General features: G+C 37.2%; 1 non-coding gene across 1 annotated transcript; it reads right to left on the reverse strand.

The window, feature by feature from the left end:
- Positions 1 to 1,583: 1,583 nt before the first annotated feature.
- Positions 1,584 to 1,690, reverse strand: LOC122737585. Its single transcript, XR_006354409.1, has one exon. It is a non-coding gene; the product is annotated as a U6 spliceosomal RNA (small nuclear RNA).
- Positions 1,691 to 16,989: the final 15,299 nt, after the last annotated feature.

The following is a 16,989-nucleotide window of genomic DNA, read 5'->3' on the forward strand; positions in this document are numbered from 1 at the left end:
CCCCCCAAAACCTGACCTTGCAAAATGGAAAAACAAGGTAACCAAGAACAACATGAAGTTAATTAAAAAATTATTTGCAAAATATTATAGGGGGAGGCAGCTAGGTGGTGCAGTAGATAGAGCACTGGCCCTGGAGTCAGGAGGGCCTGAGTTCAAATCCGGCCTCAGACACTTAACACTTACTAGCTGTGTGACCCTGGGCAAGTCACTTAACCCCTGTTGCCTCACAAAAAAAAAGAAAGAAAGAAAAGAAAAAATATTGTAGGGGGACTTTAAAAAATAGTATTGCCTCAAAAACAGTGGAAATAATGGAGGGAAAACTGAGTTTGTAGAAAATTTGATGTGAAAACCACTAGAGCAGAAAAACATCATGAGAGCATTTATTCATAAAAGGGCAACTATGCCTAAAGTATAGCAAAACAACTACATTTGGATTCCAATGCCAAATGGGCACTGTGAGGAAGTGAAAATGGCACTTAAACAATGAAGTCAGGAGGAAGTCAGCTAGACCTGACCACGTACAAACAAAAGCAAATTTGCATTGGAGACCACAACTTTAGCAGTACTCAGAAATTGGATTTTTAAGAGATCCCAAAGGAAAGAATCAAAACAATGGAAAAGTTGGTGGGCGGTATGATTAGAGGGAGAGGGGCAGAAGGCAGCTGAGAAGACACCATAGTAATAAACCTATATGTCTACTCTCTCATGTATATAAAGTCTTTATGAGAATTCTCTGCAAGAAGCATCAAGACTATAATTGATGGGAAGATGGACAAGGAACAGGCAAATTTTCATAGATAACTTCCTGTAATAATCTTCACGATCACACAATTTACTAAGATGTTTGGAGAATATAAGATACCGCTGTTTATCACTTGCTGATTACAAGAAAAAGCACTTGATGTAGTCAAGCATTATCCAACCTTATAGGATTGCCTCCAGTAAGGTACTTCCCACACACATTTTAAGATCATGCAAGATTTGATGATTGATGCAACTAAAGAAATAACATTGTTCAACAGTTGTGAGCATCAATATTATGAGGCATAGAATGAGACATGTGGTCACCAAAGGTGTCAGAGAAGATATGATATACAAAATTAAAGTAAAATAGATATTGTCCACATAAGATAAGGGCCTCCAGATGCTTCTGTTTGGGGATATTAACGATATGATACCAAGGACCAAGGACTAGATGAGTTCCTTAGTGTGCAACATGGTCATTCAAAAGAAATTGGCTTTTAACACAAGAAAAAACAATTGTAGGAAGAATGAACTTTGCCCAGATTGTGGGGCACATTTAATTGAATACAAGAATTAGATTAAACAGAGGAAGTTTTGTGATACATTGGGTAAATATCCTCTGGAAGCTTTGAGGAAAGAACAGAACTAAACTTCCATGAAACAAGTTTATCAGTATACATATCTTGGCTAGGTATTTCAGATTAGCAATTAATTTGGCTCAGAACTGAATAAAAGGCAATTATGTAGGTCAGGTCTTGGGATTTACCCCGCACTTTCAATGATGTCAAGCTACTTCTTGCCATAAAACCTATCTTTTACCGCTAATATTCTTCTAGTGACACTATATGGAATGCTTCACGAATTTGCATGTCATCCTTGCACAGTGGCCATGCTAATCTTCTCTGTATCATTCCAGTTTTAGTATATGTGCTCCCAAAGTGAGCATTCTAATAACACTATATGGCTATGAATAATTGAACAACATAATACAAAGATCAAAAGGTAGATGACTAAAAACAATGGAAAGACACCTTGGTGTGAATAGCTTATGGCCTATTGTGAAGGACAATTTGAAAACAAGAAGCAACATAAAAGCATCAGTGGGATGAGGTAAACAAGGTTCTATACTTATAGTCAGTAAGATTTGGGTTCAAATATCACCTCTGTCACTTGCTAGCTGTATCAACCCAGACTAGTTATTGAACTTCTCTGGGTTCATGACTCCTTATCGAATAAAAGAGGGATATTAATGACCTTTATGTCTGAGGGTTGTTGTGAGGCACAAATGAGATAATGTATTTAAAGTGGTTTGGACACCTTAGAATGCTATATAAATAAGAGCTATTATTTTATTTAAAAATATAAAATATATACATATATAAGTGTGTATATACATATATGATGAAAGACAGGACAACCATAGGAAGAACTGTTGCCAGGTGCATATTGAGAGTGAGGAAAATAAATTGAACAACTTGAGTACTATGATGACCCGCAAAAAGAATTAGAAGAAACAGAAGTTTTCTGATACATTGGGTAGATATTTGTTGGAAGTTTTGAGGAAAGAACAGAACAAAACTTGCATGAAATTAAAAGATATGGATGGGTTTTAATCTGTATCCATGAGGGAAATAGGCAGATAAATGTTTCTAGAATTCATTTAAGTATTACACTTAATTTTTTCACATGACTAGAAACAAATAAGGTTTTTTTTCTTTGCTTGATGACTTTTTATTTTTCCTGGGATAGAAGGTAGAAAATAGATGCATTTCTCCTTTCCTAATGTGTAAAAGGCAAATGAAATTTGGCATGGAATATTGTGTTCAGTGATTACTTCTAGTTGATGTGGCAAATGTCTTTCAGGTTATCATTGTTTGTTAACATTTCTAAGGGAAAAATCCATACTAATGTATATCTTTTTAAAAATCTCTGTGCAGAAGAAAATACCTTTCCACAACATTCCAGTGATAATAACTTCTGAATGAAATAAGAGGTGACTTCACATTGGAATACATGATTGCAATATAATGATTGCCTGAAAGAACTAGAAGTGTTTAACCTGGAGAAGATACAGAAGAGAAAGGCTATTTACAGGTATTTAAAGGGCTATCATGTGGAAGAAGAGTTATACTTGTTCTTTCTGGCCCTAGAGGGAAGAACCAGGAACAGTGAGTGGAAATTGTGAATAAGTAAATTTAAGTGAGATGTAAGGCAAGTAGATGTAAGACTTGCAAACAATTTGAGCTGTCTAAAAATAGAATGGGATGCTAGGCTATAAGCCCACTTGTTATATTCATAATAGTGAGTATTTTATGTATGAGCTAGACTAGATGGCCACCAATATTCATCCCCATCAACTTACATTTTGTAACCCTGTGACTATATTATATAGACAATAGCAATAACTTGTCTGTGCACAGTGTTTTATTGTTTACAAAGTGCTTTCCTCACTACCAGGCTATGAAGTAGTGAATACAAAAAATATTGCCCTTATTTTACAGGTGAAGAAATTGAACTTATGTGAGTAGGTAACTTCTCCATAGTCGTATGGCTAATACATGACAGAACAGAGACTCAAGTGTAGGTATTATGGCTCTATTTTCCAGCATTTGTTCTTCTCAGACCAAGTTGCCTCTACTGGTATTAAATGGGGAAGGGATACTTGTTGCCACTTTATGGCAGAGAGAAGCAATAGTGCTTGTGGCTATAAGAGAACTGGGTGCCTAATCACTGTAGCAGAGCCAAGAGGAGTGACTAAGGTTGTGACTGCAGGATAGCAGGATCCTTTCCTGGGTAAAGACCAGAGTACAGACTAAGAAACAGATACCTCTCCTTGGATCACACCACCTTGGAAGCATAGAAAACCTGTAGACCCCCACCCACCCACCCACCCCCAGAACTAGCTCTGAAAACAGCAGCACCAAAAAAAGTATGAAAGAGAATAGGGCTTCCCCAAGTCTTAGGTGAGCAGAGTCCAACTTTAAAATGAAATTCAAAGTCAAGAAATGACTGGAAAATGAGCAAACAACTACTTCATTGGTAAGGAAGTTGCAGAAAAAAAAACCCTCAAAAGAAGACAATAATGTAAAACAACTACAAACAAAGCCTCAAAGAAAAATGCTAATTGGACACAAGCCAAATAAGAATTCCTGGAAAAGTTCAAGAAAATGATAAGAGTGGCAGAAGAAAAAGTGGGGAAAGAAATGAATAATGCAAGAAAATTATGAAAAAAGAATTAACAACTTGGTAAAAAAAAAATGCACAAAAAGTACTAAAGAAAATAACACCTTAAAAAGGGAATCTGCCAAAATTTTCCTGAAGAAAAAAACTCCTTAGAAAACAGAATTGGCCAAATGGAAAAAGATGTACAAATGCTAACTGAAGAAAATAATTCCTTTAAAATATAATTGGGCAGGGCAGCTAAGTGGCGCAGTGGATAGAGTACTGGCCTTGGATTTAGGAGGACCTGAGTTCAAATCTGGCCTCAAACACTTAACACTTACTAGCTGTGTGACCCTGGGCAAGTCACTTAACCCCCATTGCCCTGCAAAAAAAAATTAGGCAAATGGAAGCTCAAAACTCTGTGTCACGTGAAGAAACATTAAAATGAAGTCAAAAGAATGAAAAAAATTTTAATGTGAAATATTTAGATTGAAAAAGATAATTTAAGAATTAGTGGACTGCCTGAAAGCCATGATTTTTAAAAAGGGACAATACATAGTATTTCAAGAAATTATAGAGGAAAACTGCTCTTGTATCTTAAATCCAGAGGTTAAATTAAAAATTGAAAGAATCCACTGACCATCTCCTGAAAGAGGTCCCAAAATAAAAATTCCCAGGAACATAATAATCAAATTCCAGAGCTTCCAGGTCAAGAAGAAAATATTGCAAGCAGAGAAATAAACAATTCAAATATCATGGAGTCACAGTAAGGATCGCACAAGATTTAGCAGCTTCCACCCTAAAGGATTGAAGGAGTGGAATATCATGTTATGGAAGGCAAAGGAGCCAGTATTACAACCAAGAACAACCTGCCCAACAAAACTGATCATAATTCTTCTGGGGAAATGGATATTTAATAAAAAGAACAGAACTAAATAGAAAATGTGATGTTCAAACACAAGACTCAAGAGAAGCAGAGAAAGGTAAACATGATGGATTATAAGGGATTCATAGAGTTAATTTTTTTACATTCCCATATGGGAAGATAATACATGTAATCCTAAAAATGTTATCATTTTTAGGGAAGTTAGAAATAGTTTATATAGACAGAGGGCATGTGTGTTAGATGATTGTTTTAGGATGCTCTCCCCCCAAAAAATGGAGTGAGAAAGACATTTGCACTGAGAAAAGGGAAAGGCAGAATGAGGAAAATTTTTTCACACAAAAGAGGTACAAAAGGAAGAGTTTTTAGAGTGAAGGGGGAATGGGGGAGGGGGGAGGTTGCAGGTAATGCTCGAACCTCACTCTCATCAGAATTGGTTCAAAAAGGGAAATATATATGTACACACTTAGTTGTGTATAGAAATCTATCACACCCAACAGGGAAACAGGAGGGGAAGGAAATAAGAAAAGGGGGAGGGATGATTATAGGAAGGATGGATTAAGGGAGGCAATCCTCAAAAGCACAAAGCTTTTGAGAAGAGACAGGATAAAAAGAGAAAGAGAAGAATAAACAGAACAAAGTGGAATGGAAGGAAATAACACACAACTTGTTCAGCCTTTCCCAATTGACAAGAATCCCTTCAACTTCCAATTCTTTGCTACCACAAAGAGAGCTGCTATAAATATATTAGAATATGTAGCTTCTTTTCCTTTTTCCCTAATCATCTTTGGAAATAAACCTGGTAGTGCTTGTTGATGGTGGTGGTGTTTGTCCTTCATTCTCAAAGAGGACCATGACAGATGTCATGACTTGCAATGAATTGGATTTAAGTGAGGAAGGACTGTGCAAAGTCATCAGCCTTATTCTCTCCTCCAGTGCCATCTGAGTCCAGTGGCAAGATATATATCAGGAAGACTGGCGATGGCCCCAGATGTTTGAGGCAATTGGGGTTAAGTGACTTGCCCAGGGTCACACAGCTAAAGAATGTCAATTGTCTGAGCCCAGATTTGAAACAATGTCCTCCTGACTCCAGGGTCAGTGCTCTATCTACTGCACCACTTACTTGGTTAAAGGCTTTAATAACAGTTTAATGACTCTGGGCATAATTCCAGATTGCTCTCCAAAATGGTTGGGTTAGTTCACAATTCCACCAACAATTAATTAGTGTCCCAATTTTTCCACATCCCCTTCCACACTTGTCGCTTTCCCCTTTAATCTTTTTAGCCAATCTGATAGCTTTAAAATATCTCAAGATTGGGGCAGCTAGGTGGTGCAGTGGATAGAGCACTGGCCCTGGATTCAGGACCTGAGTTCAAATCCAGTCTCAGACACTTGACACTTACTAGCTCTGTGACCCTGGGCAAGTCACTTAACCCCAATTGCCTCAACAAAATTAAAAAAAAAATTTTAATCTCAAGATTGTTTTAATTTGTATTTCTCTAATCAATAATGATTTAAAGCATTTCCCCATCTAACATTCTAGCATAACTTTTGCATTCTAGGTCTCTTGCCGTTTTGTTTATTAATCATAGCAGTATTGTTTAATGAACAGCATAATTGTAAATAATGCTGACAATATCTCTGGTTAACAGGAGACTATTTCTGACCATGGAAGACTGAATAGTAGATTTAAATTGCCAGGAGTATTTCAGAATTGACCATCCTGAAGTAAAGGAAATAGTGAGCTAAACTGCGTTGATACAATTTTCATCTTTTCAGTGCAGGGCTTTGTGAACTTATAATTTGCTCGTCTGTCTAAGATTCTATATCAGCATACACTATGAAACATACAAGCAATTTACCCCCCAAAATAGAAAATAGGCAAGTTGGGGGGTCTGATTTAATGCTTCTGTCAGAAATAAAGACAGAAAACGATACTGTATATGAATAACCAGCTGTTTGTCTCTCTGTCATGTCCTGTGGTGCGTCAGGTCCTAGCATTTCTGCACTCATATTACATTCACCAGTTTAAATGGAAGCCACACTGTTCCATTGTGCAAATGAAAGAACTTTTTTAAAAAACAGAATTTTCTCCTTTAATTTCTCTCAGATACATTGCACATTTCCAAACTCCCTAGCAGGTATGTTATTTCAGGGGTGCTTCCAATGCTTTGAGAAGATGTAATGTCAAAAGTGAATTCTGTGTTTTTCTTCCTGCTGGTTACTCTAAATTCTTGCTCTCTAACTGTGCAGAACAGATATATTGTTGGTCTGGTGAGAGTGGGCCCCCCTCCCCAATCCTGCATCCCATAGGACATTGTGAGCTCTCTCTGTATAAGCAAGGTAAGATGTCCCCTTAGAGGTCTTTTCTTTTAGTAATCAGGTTCCCACAGAGAGAGAAAGGAAGAATAGCCCTTTGTAAGTTTTCTTTACAAACAGAGTTCCATTCTGGTACTTCAGCCTTTGCTCCCCTTGTTCTAAACCACTGAGATGTGGACATCTTGAGTGCTGCACCCCAACTATCACTTCTGTGACTTCTTCCTACCCCATGATGTGGGGGCTGCAACAGGTGTGATTGTGACATAAATCAGTGTGTAGAAATCCTGTTTAACAGTCAATCCGGGGGCAGCTAGGTGGTCCAGTGGATAAAGCACTGGCCCTGGAGTCAGGAGGACCTGAGTTCAAATGCAGTCTCAGACACTTGACACTTACTAGATTGTCCTTGGGTAAGTCACTTAACCCTCATTGCCCAGCAAAACAAAACAAAACAGTCAATCCTTCGGCTTATCACCTCAGCCTTCCTTGAATCCTAATAAGCAAAATTCAAAGACCATAAACAGCTTAAGTATTTTTTCTGTGTCCCAGTGGATAGAGAGTTGGGCCAGGAGTCAGGAAGACCTGAGGTCAAATCCAGCCTCAGATACTTACCAGCTGTGTGACTCTGGGCAAGTCAGTTAACTTCTGGTTGCCTCAGTTACCTCATCTGTTAAAAAAAAAAAGAGAGAGGAAAGAGACAGAGACAAAGAGAGATAGAGGCAGAGACAGAGAGAGAATAAGAATAGCACCTACCTCCAAGGGTTGTGAGGATCAAATGAAATAATATATATAAAGCCCTGATCACATTGCCTGGCACACAATAGGTGCTATATAAATGGCTAGCTATTAGCATTATTATTGTTGGCTTAACAAAACCAGCATATCATAAGTTGGCATCCTATAAACTCATTCATTGTTCTTTTTTTTTTTTTTACTATTATACTGACTTTTTATACTTCTGTTTTTCTCTCTATATTCTGGCCTGGACTGGGGGAAAGGTTCCCCATACATCTGCCATTGTTTCAGACTTTTAAAAATTATGTATTCATTTGATGTTATGGATGTATTACTTTGTTTCTAAATAAGCAGGTTAGCTATTGACACAAAGGAGCATGGATGTAATTGGGTCTTCTATGTTCTCCTAGGCAAGGTAAAAGTGTTGAAACCTTATCTAGGAATCCTGGTAGTTGTAGTCTTCCTGCCTTGAGAGAGCCTGGGACTTTTGAGATCTGAGCCCAGAGTTTTGCAAAAGAGACACAGAGTTTGTGACAAAGCACATGAGACAGAGCAGAGGCAATACAAGATATCGGCAGACAGTCTTATAGATAAAGAGATGGAGAAGGAGAAGGGATCAGACAGAACCCAAAGGGGTACTTTACCATATAAAAGAAAGCTCCAAGTGGTTTCCTTTCCCCAACCTGTCCTTCTACTGTCTATGTGATAAAAGTCACTTTTATATCATCTTTTCTTACTCTTTACCTAAGTTATTTCTTTATATTTTTTTACATTCACCATATAAAACTCCAAAGTTAATTGTGGATGTTTATACTAAATGTTTTAATCTTCCTTGAAGTGGGGGGAGGGGGGAGAAGAAAGATTCCATCATCCAGCTGGAATACATAGAACTAAAAAGAAAGGTTGGGGGACTATATCCTGTCTTATAGATCGGACTTCAATTAAAAGGTAAATGTATTTTTTTTAATATTCACCTGTATCAATAAATTCTAAAACATAGAGAAAGGAATGCATATGGAACTGAGAGCCATTATTGTTTCTCAAGATTTAAAACAAGGTCATCATTATAAAAAAGCATAACTGAGAAGGTCTAAAGCAATACCCTAGTCTCCCATAAAGGGTGGCATGTAGAATAGGGAGAAAGGTGACCAAGGAAAAGATTACATCCTGAATCCACCCAATGGAAGGAGATAGACATAGCCTTGGAGGGAACAGCCCCTCCTCTTTCTATCTGGAAGAATCAAACTCTGCTCTCTACAGAGATACCTGTTTGTTAAACAAGGAAGTCATGTTATCTTATTAAGAAGATAGACCTTGGGGGCAGCTAGGTGGCGCAGTGGATAGAGCACCGGCCCTGGAGTCAGGAGTACCTGAGTTCAAATCTGGCTTCAGACACTTAACACTTACTAGTTGTGTGACCCTGGGCAAGTCACTTAACCCCAATTGCCTCACTAAAGAAATAAAATTAAATTAAAAAAAAACAATAAAAGAAGATAGACCTTACTGGGAAGGAGAAAAGAAAAGAAGAAAAATTCTACAGACTACAGCATTCCAGATCCTGTAAACAGATTAAATTTACATATTGTTGCTAGGCCAAGTTTTTCAGTCCTAGGTAGAGAGTTCTGTCCCATAGAAACTTGCACAATATCCATAAAAAAAATTTAAACCATCAATCCCCTAAAAAACAGGTTCTGAGCCCTGTGAAGAAGTGCTATAGGGCAGACAAAACATAGGGAAGTGGTAGTGGTTGTTGTTCAGTCATGTCTGAATCTTTGTGATCTCGTTTCTTGGCAAAGACACTGAAGTGGTTTGCCATTTTCTTCTCCAGCTCATTTTACCGATAAAGAAACTAAGGCAAACAGGATTAAGTGATTTGCCCAGGGTCACATACTAGAATTTGAACTCAGGTCTTCCTGACTCCAGGCCTGGCAGTGGGCCACCTAGCTGCCCAAAAGGGAAGTAGTAACATTTCCCAAAATATGTGATAAATTTTAAAAGTTAGAAGAGAACCAGATAAGATACTTTTCACAGTTATGGCAGAGAGAGAGATATTTCAAAAGTTAAAATAGTTCACTACGGGAGCAGCTAGATGGTGCAGTGGTTAAAGCACTGGCCCTGGATTCAGGAGGACCTGAGTTTAAATCTGACCTTAGACACTTGACACTTACTAGCTGTGTGACCCTGGACAAGTCACTTAACCCTCATTGCCCTACAAAAAAAATAGTTCACTACATGAAGGTGAAATGCTTTTGCATGAACAAAATTGGTTCAACTAGGAAGGAAAACTGTCAGCTTGGGGAGGGAGGACACATACATCAAAAATCTGTGATAAAGGCCTAACATCCAATATATATAGGGAACTAATACAAACTAAAACAAATATGAAACCCAGTGGGTAAGAGGTTAAAGAATATGAGGAGTTCTTAAAAGAAGTCTGAACCATAAACAACTATATAAAAGACTGCTCCAAATTACTACCTGTTATAGCAATAAAAACCAAAACAATTTTGAGGTTTCACTTCACAAGCAGTACATTGGCAAAGATGAAAATCATCAGTGTTGAAAGGGTTATGGTAAGATAGACACACTATGGTGGAACTGTGACTTGGTCTAGCCATTCTTGAAAGCAATTGGAATTATGCTACTAAAGTGTCTACACTATCCATACATACCCTTGGACCCAAACATTCCACTACTAGGTTTATACTCCCAAGAAGATTAAAGGCAGAAATTATTCATATATGTAAAAATATTTACAGTAACACTTTTTGCAGTTAGAAAGAAATGTAAACAAAATTCGGATCAGTAGTTTTCAATTGTGTCCAACTCTTCCTGACCCCATTTGGGGTTTTCTTGGCAAAGATACTGCAGTGATTTGCCATTCCTTTCTATAGTTCACTTTACAGATGAGGAAACTGAGGCAAACAGGGTTAAGTGACTTGCTTAGGGTCACACAACTCATAGTGTCTGAGTCTTCCTGACTCCAAACATGGCACTCTATCCATTGCACTATCTAGCTGCCCATAAACAAAGTAGACACCCTAATGTTGGGAAATTCTTAAACAAACTGATACATGAAAGTAATGGAATATTACTGAACTATAAGATATTGTGTATATGAAGAATATAGAAAAGCATGAGATTATTTAATGAACAGATACTAAGGTAAGCAGAACCAGGAAAACACTATATGCAATGACTATAATGGCAATGGAAAGAGGGAGGGGAGAGAGAAATAGGCTTACATAACTATAGCAATTATGTTTGACCCCAAATCAGAAGGAAGAAAAAATCCATCCCTTTCTTCTTTGCCAAGGTAGAAAGCAGTGGGTATGAAGTCTTGCAACAATCCAACTTGTTCAATGTGTGCTGAACTGCTTTTCCTCCCCTTCCTTTCTTTTCATTCTTTGTTACCAGGGGCTCTCTGCAGGAGGGGAGAAAAGTGAACATTTTGGAAAATATCACCTTCATTTGCAAATGAAAGTACATAAGGACAACAGATATCAATAAAATTTTTTAATGTAAAACTAATTATTTCTACTTATATAAAGGTAAAAACACAAACTTTCAATTAGCCAGGGGAAAGATTCAACCCAAATGTTTCAAATTACCATATCATTTGTACAGAAAAGGCCCTCCTGTTGTTATTATAAGCTTTATAAGACATACTCTTTTCAGTCTTATAATTTAAGATACTCACATTTTAATGATAATGAAACTTGGACGTTGAGGACAATTATATACATAAAAGTTTTATCCTAATAAGCTTCTTCTACACTCCCATTTCTACTCCCCGACTCCCTCCCCACTTCTGCCTCCTCACAAAGCTACTGATGAAAACTTCTCTTCCTCTTGGGAACTTCATAGATAAAGAACACAAGGCCACAGTAATAACAACCCTTAGCATTTATATAATAGACCTTCATGCTTTCATAGAGCTTTTGATCATTAATCAGTCACTCAGCATAATATCTCTATGAGCAGGGTCAATATGGGATTGTCATTTTACAGCTGAGGTAACATTGATGCTGAATAACTTGCCCAAGGGCTCACAGGGGTTGAGTGGAGATCAGGACATGACCAGCTTTTGTCTCATTTCTCACCTTTGAGGTTGATGTTAAATTGTAACAGATGTGAACAAAAAGAGCATGTTGGTAATTGAGCTCCATTTGTTATCCAAGGCACATCTGGAGACATAAAAGAGAGAAGAATGTACTCTTTCCAGCTGCCCACAGTGTCCTCTGCATTATTTAGGAATTCTGTCTCTCCATCTCTGTTTCTGTCTCTCTGTCTCTATCTCTGTGTCTCTGTCTATGTCTCTCTTTTCTCTGTGTGTGTCTCTGTGTCTGTGTCTGTCTCTGTTTCTCTCTGTCTCTTCTCTTCTCTTATGTCACATCATGGTGCTACTGTTGCCCATCACATCCTTCATGAAAATGTTTTATCATGAACGCATAGCCTCTTTGCTCAGAGCTAAATGTCCCCAAGATTTGGAGAAGTAGCATGCCTTTCTAGAAAGAATGTTGAGTCTGAAACCAGAGGACCTGGCACAGTGGATAAAGCACTGGCCCTGGATCCAGGAGGTCCTGAGTGCAAATCTGGCCTCAGACACTTGACACTAGCTGTGTGACCCTGGACAAGTCACTTAACCCTCATTGCCCTGCCCCGCCAAAAAATTCATAATTCTAATAAATGCTATAAAGTCCTATAAAGTCACCAATCGTGACTTTATAGGACCAATGGAAAAGCATATATACCACCTCTTAGTGTTAGGCTGAAGGTAAAGAATTCAGTTCTGGCCAATGAATTGGTTGGCTTTTCTTGACTTTGTTACAGGACTAGGCTCTCTTGGTAGGGGAAGAGGAATAACTTGGAACTGACAGTGATGTAATAAAGAAAAAGAACATCAATAGCTTTTTAAAAAAGAAATAGCTGAATCAACAGTAGAGAACACTGGCCAAGTGCAAGCATAGATACCACAAACTGCATCAGAGGATATAGAAGATAGAGAGAAGCTGTTACAGGAGGCTGTAGGGAAGTTAAAAGAATTTCGGCTCATAGTCAGAAGAAAAAAGGGAAAAAAGGAAAGGCAGAGAACAGAGAAGCAACACAAAAAGAGCAGCAGGAAAGAGAATAGTTGAGGTTTAACAGAAAAGAAGCTGCTACATTTGGATGTAGAAGGCAGAGGGAGGAAACAAATAGAGCAATAGAAATAAATAGAACAGACAGGTAAGGAGAATAAGAACACTAAGTGTGTTGTGGAGGTTACCCAAAAGCTAGAAAAGTATCTATAAAAGAGAGGAACTGGTATAGAATTGAAGCTGTATTGAGGGAACATAAACAGAGGAGTTGAGAGACATGGAAGAGAGTTCATTTGAGGAAAACCTTTAAAGTCTTATTCAGGAATATGGCAAAGCACAGTTGAAGGTATATGTGACTTGAATAATATAGAAGAAATGGGGCATAAGGGGTCCCGATAAAAAAAAGAGATTAGTTTTGATTCTAGTCCAAGAAAGTAGGCTTATTATAGAATGGGCCACATTTAGCACACAAAGAGGCTGGGTTTGGTCAATAGCATCATCATAAAAGAGCAGAATCCTAATTCAGTAGTCACAGTAAGGAAGTATGAAAAAAAATAGGTTAGGTTTTTGAACATCTATGTCCTCTAGAGGAGAGGTCAAAGGAAGTCACTTCTTAGAAAAGTGTCTCCCTTTCTGCATACAACAAAGAGTGGAGCTGGGAAGAAGAGAAGGACGCTTGTGTAAATTGGGGGAGGGATGGGGGAGAGGGCCAGCAGGAAAGAATAGGAGAGAAAGAAACTGAACTTGTCAGCCAAACAGACAAGACCTAGGTTGTGCACTTTGCTTGGCCTTCTACTGAGCCTCAGAAAGATGTTCAAATTTTAGCTCCTCCATTTTCTCCTTGCATCTAAAAGGACCATGCAGTCTGAACATTTTCCTATTGTCTTGAAGAATTTCAAGTGCATCTCTTAAACAATAATAAGCAGTAAAATACTTAACCATCTGGTAATTGAAATTCCTTCTATATCTGACTTAGAAAAAAAAAAGACAGTTCTTTTTTACCTAGAAAGGATTTTTTTTTTACTGATGTTCACTGCAAATTTCCTTCCTAAGAAGTCATTTCCCTGTCAGCTTTGTTAATAAAATCAAGTAAACTATTATTTCATATTTAATTATCACATAATGCAATTCATTTTTTCAAAAGGATTTAAATCTGAAAGCCCTATCGAGTATTGGGCAAATATCTTTTGTGCACGGGATTTCTTTGGTGCTTCTTAACTGATTGTGAGTAGAGAGAAAAAAGAATTTAAAATATGTACTCAAAAGCTGAGTCTCTAGAATATTTTCCTCCATTCATTGCAGCTGGATATTCTGCATGACAAGAAAAATTAAACTGGGATTTAGAGACTCCTTCTTACCTTGCAGAGTGAAGAGCTTTTTGGATTTCACTTTAATTACCTTCTTTTGCTTTTTTATTTGTTGTCTAAATTCATCAATGGAGGGTTTTGTCTTATGCTTAGTATTGTCAGATATCTCTTGAGGAAAATGGCTTTCTTCACATCATACAGAATACCATGAAAGTGCTTAAGAAACCAAGTCTATGAGGAAAATGTAGCGTGTGCACTTTTTATGGAATTTAATTACTTCATTTGGTGTAACTGACCAAAATGACAAAGAAAGCTTTGACATAGGAGCAATTTGATCCCAAATGATTACTCCTAGATTGAGAGCTGGAAGGAACCTTGAAGTCATATAATCAAACATTCTCATTTTATAGATGGGTACACTGTGACTCAGAGAGGTTAAGGGTATTTAAAGTCACACAGGTCGGAAAGGACAAAGTTGAGACTAAAATCCAGATTGTTTGACTCAAAATCCAGTGCTCTTTCCACATCTCCACACTGTTTTGTTGTTATTCGGTCATTTTTGGTTATGTCCAACTCTTCATGATCCCTTTGATGGTGTTTTTTTTTTTGTCAAAGATACAAGAGTGGTTTGCCATTTCCTTCTCTAGCTCATTTTACAGATGAGGAAACTGAGGCAAACAGGGTAAAGTGACTTGCCCAGGGTCACACAGATAGTATCTGGAGCCAGATTTGGAATTCAGGAAGATGAGTCTTCCTGACTTCAGGCCAGGTGCTCTATCCACTGTGCTACCTAGCTATATATAGAAGAGATACTGTAGTACCTGGACTCAACAAATGGAACTCCACTGAGAAGTACTAATAAACTCAAGCTGTTCTCACTTTATTAAGCCACAAGACCTTGTTAGTAGCACCTTTCATATGGAACCTTTATTTATTTACTCGTCTGTTGATTGATAGTTCATTTATTTACAAATTGATTAATTATTTGAACCTATAAAGGGAACTTTGACATTATTGTCTTAGAGAATTTAACTGACTTACCCAGGGTCAACACAACCAGTAGGTCTGAGGTAGGGCTGAAGCCCAAGAGTGTCCCCCAACCTACTGCTCCATTTTATCTCTCTGCTAAGACATCATTTATCTGTATTGCTGAGACATAATTTAGAAAGCATTATTTGGGTGATATTATGATGGTAATTATGAGCCTATAATCTCCCTTCATGATGACCTAGTGATTGCTTTCTTTATTTGTGAGAAGAAATTATTCCTGATTTTAAATGTTACTAAGAAATATAATTATGTACTAAGATTTGCAATGTTCTTTTTTTTAATCAATTACCAACTCTGTAAGGATCATTTATATATGGTCATGTATAAAAGTATTGTGTACATATGTATATATTGCACATGTGTGTATATGCCTGTGTATATATGCACATATGTGTGTATATACCTGCATATTTGTATGCCTGTAGATAGATATATTAAAATGTCTATTCATTGATATACATATATATATATATTGCAACAAGCATTTATTAAATAACACTATAGGTGAGGCACTTAAGATCTAAATATGAGCCTCTTCTCACAAGGAGTATACATGTTAATGCAGAAGACAGCAAGAACATATATAAACATATATAGAATAAATATGAAGTGAATAAGTACAAATAAATATGAAATAGTTCATTACAAGACAGTTTAGAAAGGACAGTTCTAACGACTAGAAAATCAGGAAGAGTTTCATGTAGAAGATGATGCTTGAGTGGGTCTTGAAGGAAGATATTAATTCTATGACGTGGAAATAAGAAAAGAGGATATGTCAAGCCGAGGGATGATCTGGGAAAAGGCACAAAATGGCACAAAATTGTCATATGTGAGGAACAGAGAGAAGGCCATACATATATGCACACACATATTATGTGTATCCACATATACAACTCACAATCCCAATTATATATTCTATCTTTTTAACCATTCTCAACCATCTAAATGTTATATAATAATAACAATATTACTATAATAACATTTACAAATGCAGTTCTTTAAGGATTGCAAAACACTTTATATAAGTTGTTTTATCTAATCCTTAAAACAACTCTGGGAAGTAGATGCTATTATTAGCCCCATTTTACAATCGAGGAAACTGAGGCTGGGAGAGGTTGATTGACTTGCTATGGTCATGCAGCTGAGTTTCTGACTCCATGTCTAGCACTCCAGCCACCATGCCATCTACTTGTCATGTGTGCATATGGACACATATGTATATATGTGTGTACATGCATGGGCATGTACGTACATTATCCAGAGTATATTCTTAATTTGCTATTCATATCTGTGTGTGTAGATGTGTGTGTGTCTATGTGTGTATATGAGACCTGTGAATTCGCAGGTATAGGAAATTACTCAGTAAGGAAACTATCTTAAGCACCTTTTCTGAAAACTTATAATCTAAGATAGCTGCCTAGGGCCCTGAAAAGTTAAATGACTTACCCAGAATCACATAGCCAGTGTGTATAAGAGATGTGACTTGAACCCAGGCTTTCATGGCTTTGAGAGGCCAGTTCTCTATCCATTATAGTATACTATCTCCCCATATACATGCATATACATATACATATATAAACACATATAATATATGCTACCGATATGTATCTATACACATATATTATTTGCATATATATATATATACATATACACATTTATATATAAAACCCAATCAATCAACTTGAAGAACAATTTCATTGACTCCTTTACTTTG

This window comes from Dromiciops gliroides, chromosome 1 (assembly GCF_019393635.1).
Source record: "Dromiciops gliroides isolate mDroGli1 chromosome 1, mDroGli1.pri, whole genome shotgun sequence".
Lineage (NCBI taxonomy): Eukaryota > Metazoa > Chordata > Mammalia > Microbiotheria > Microbiotheriidae > Dromiciops > Dromiciops gliroides.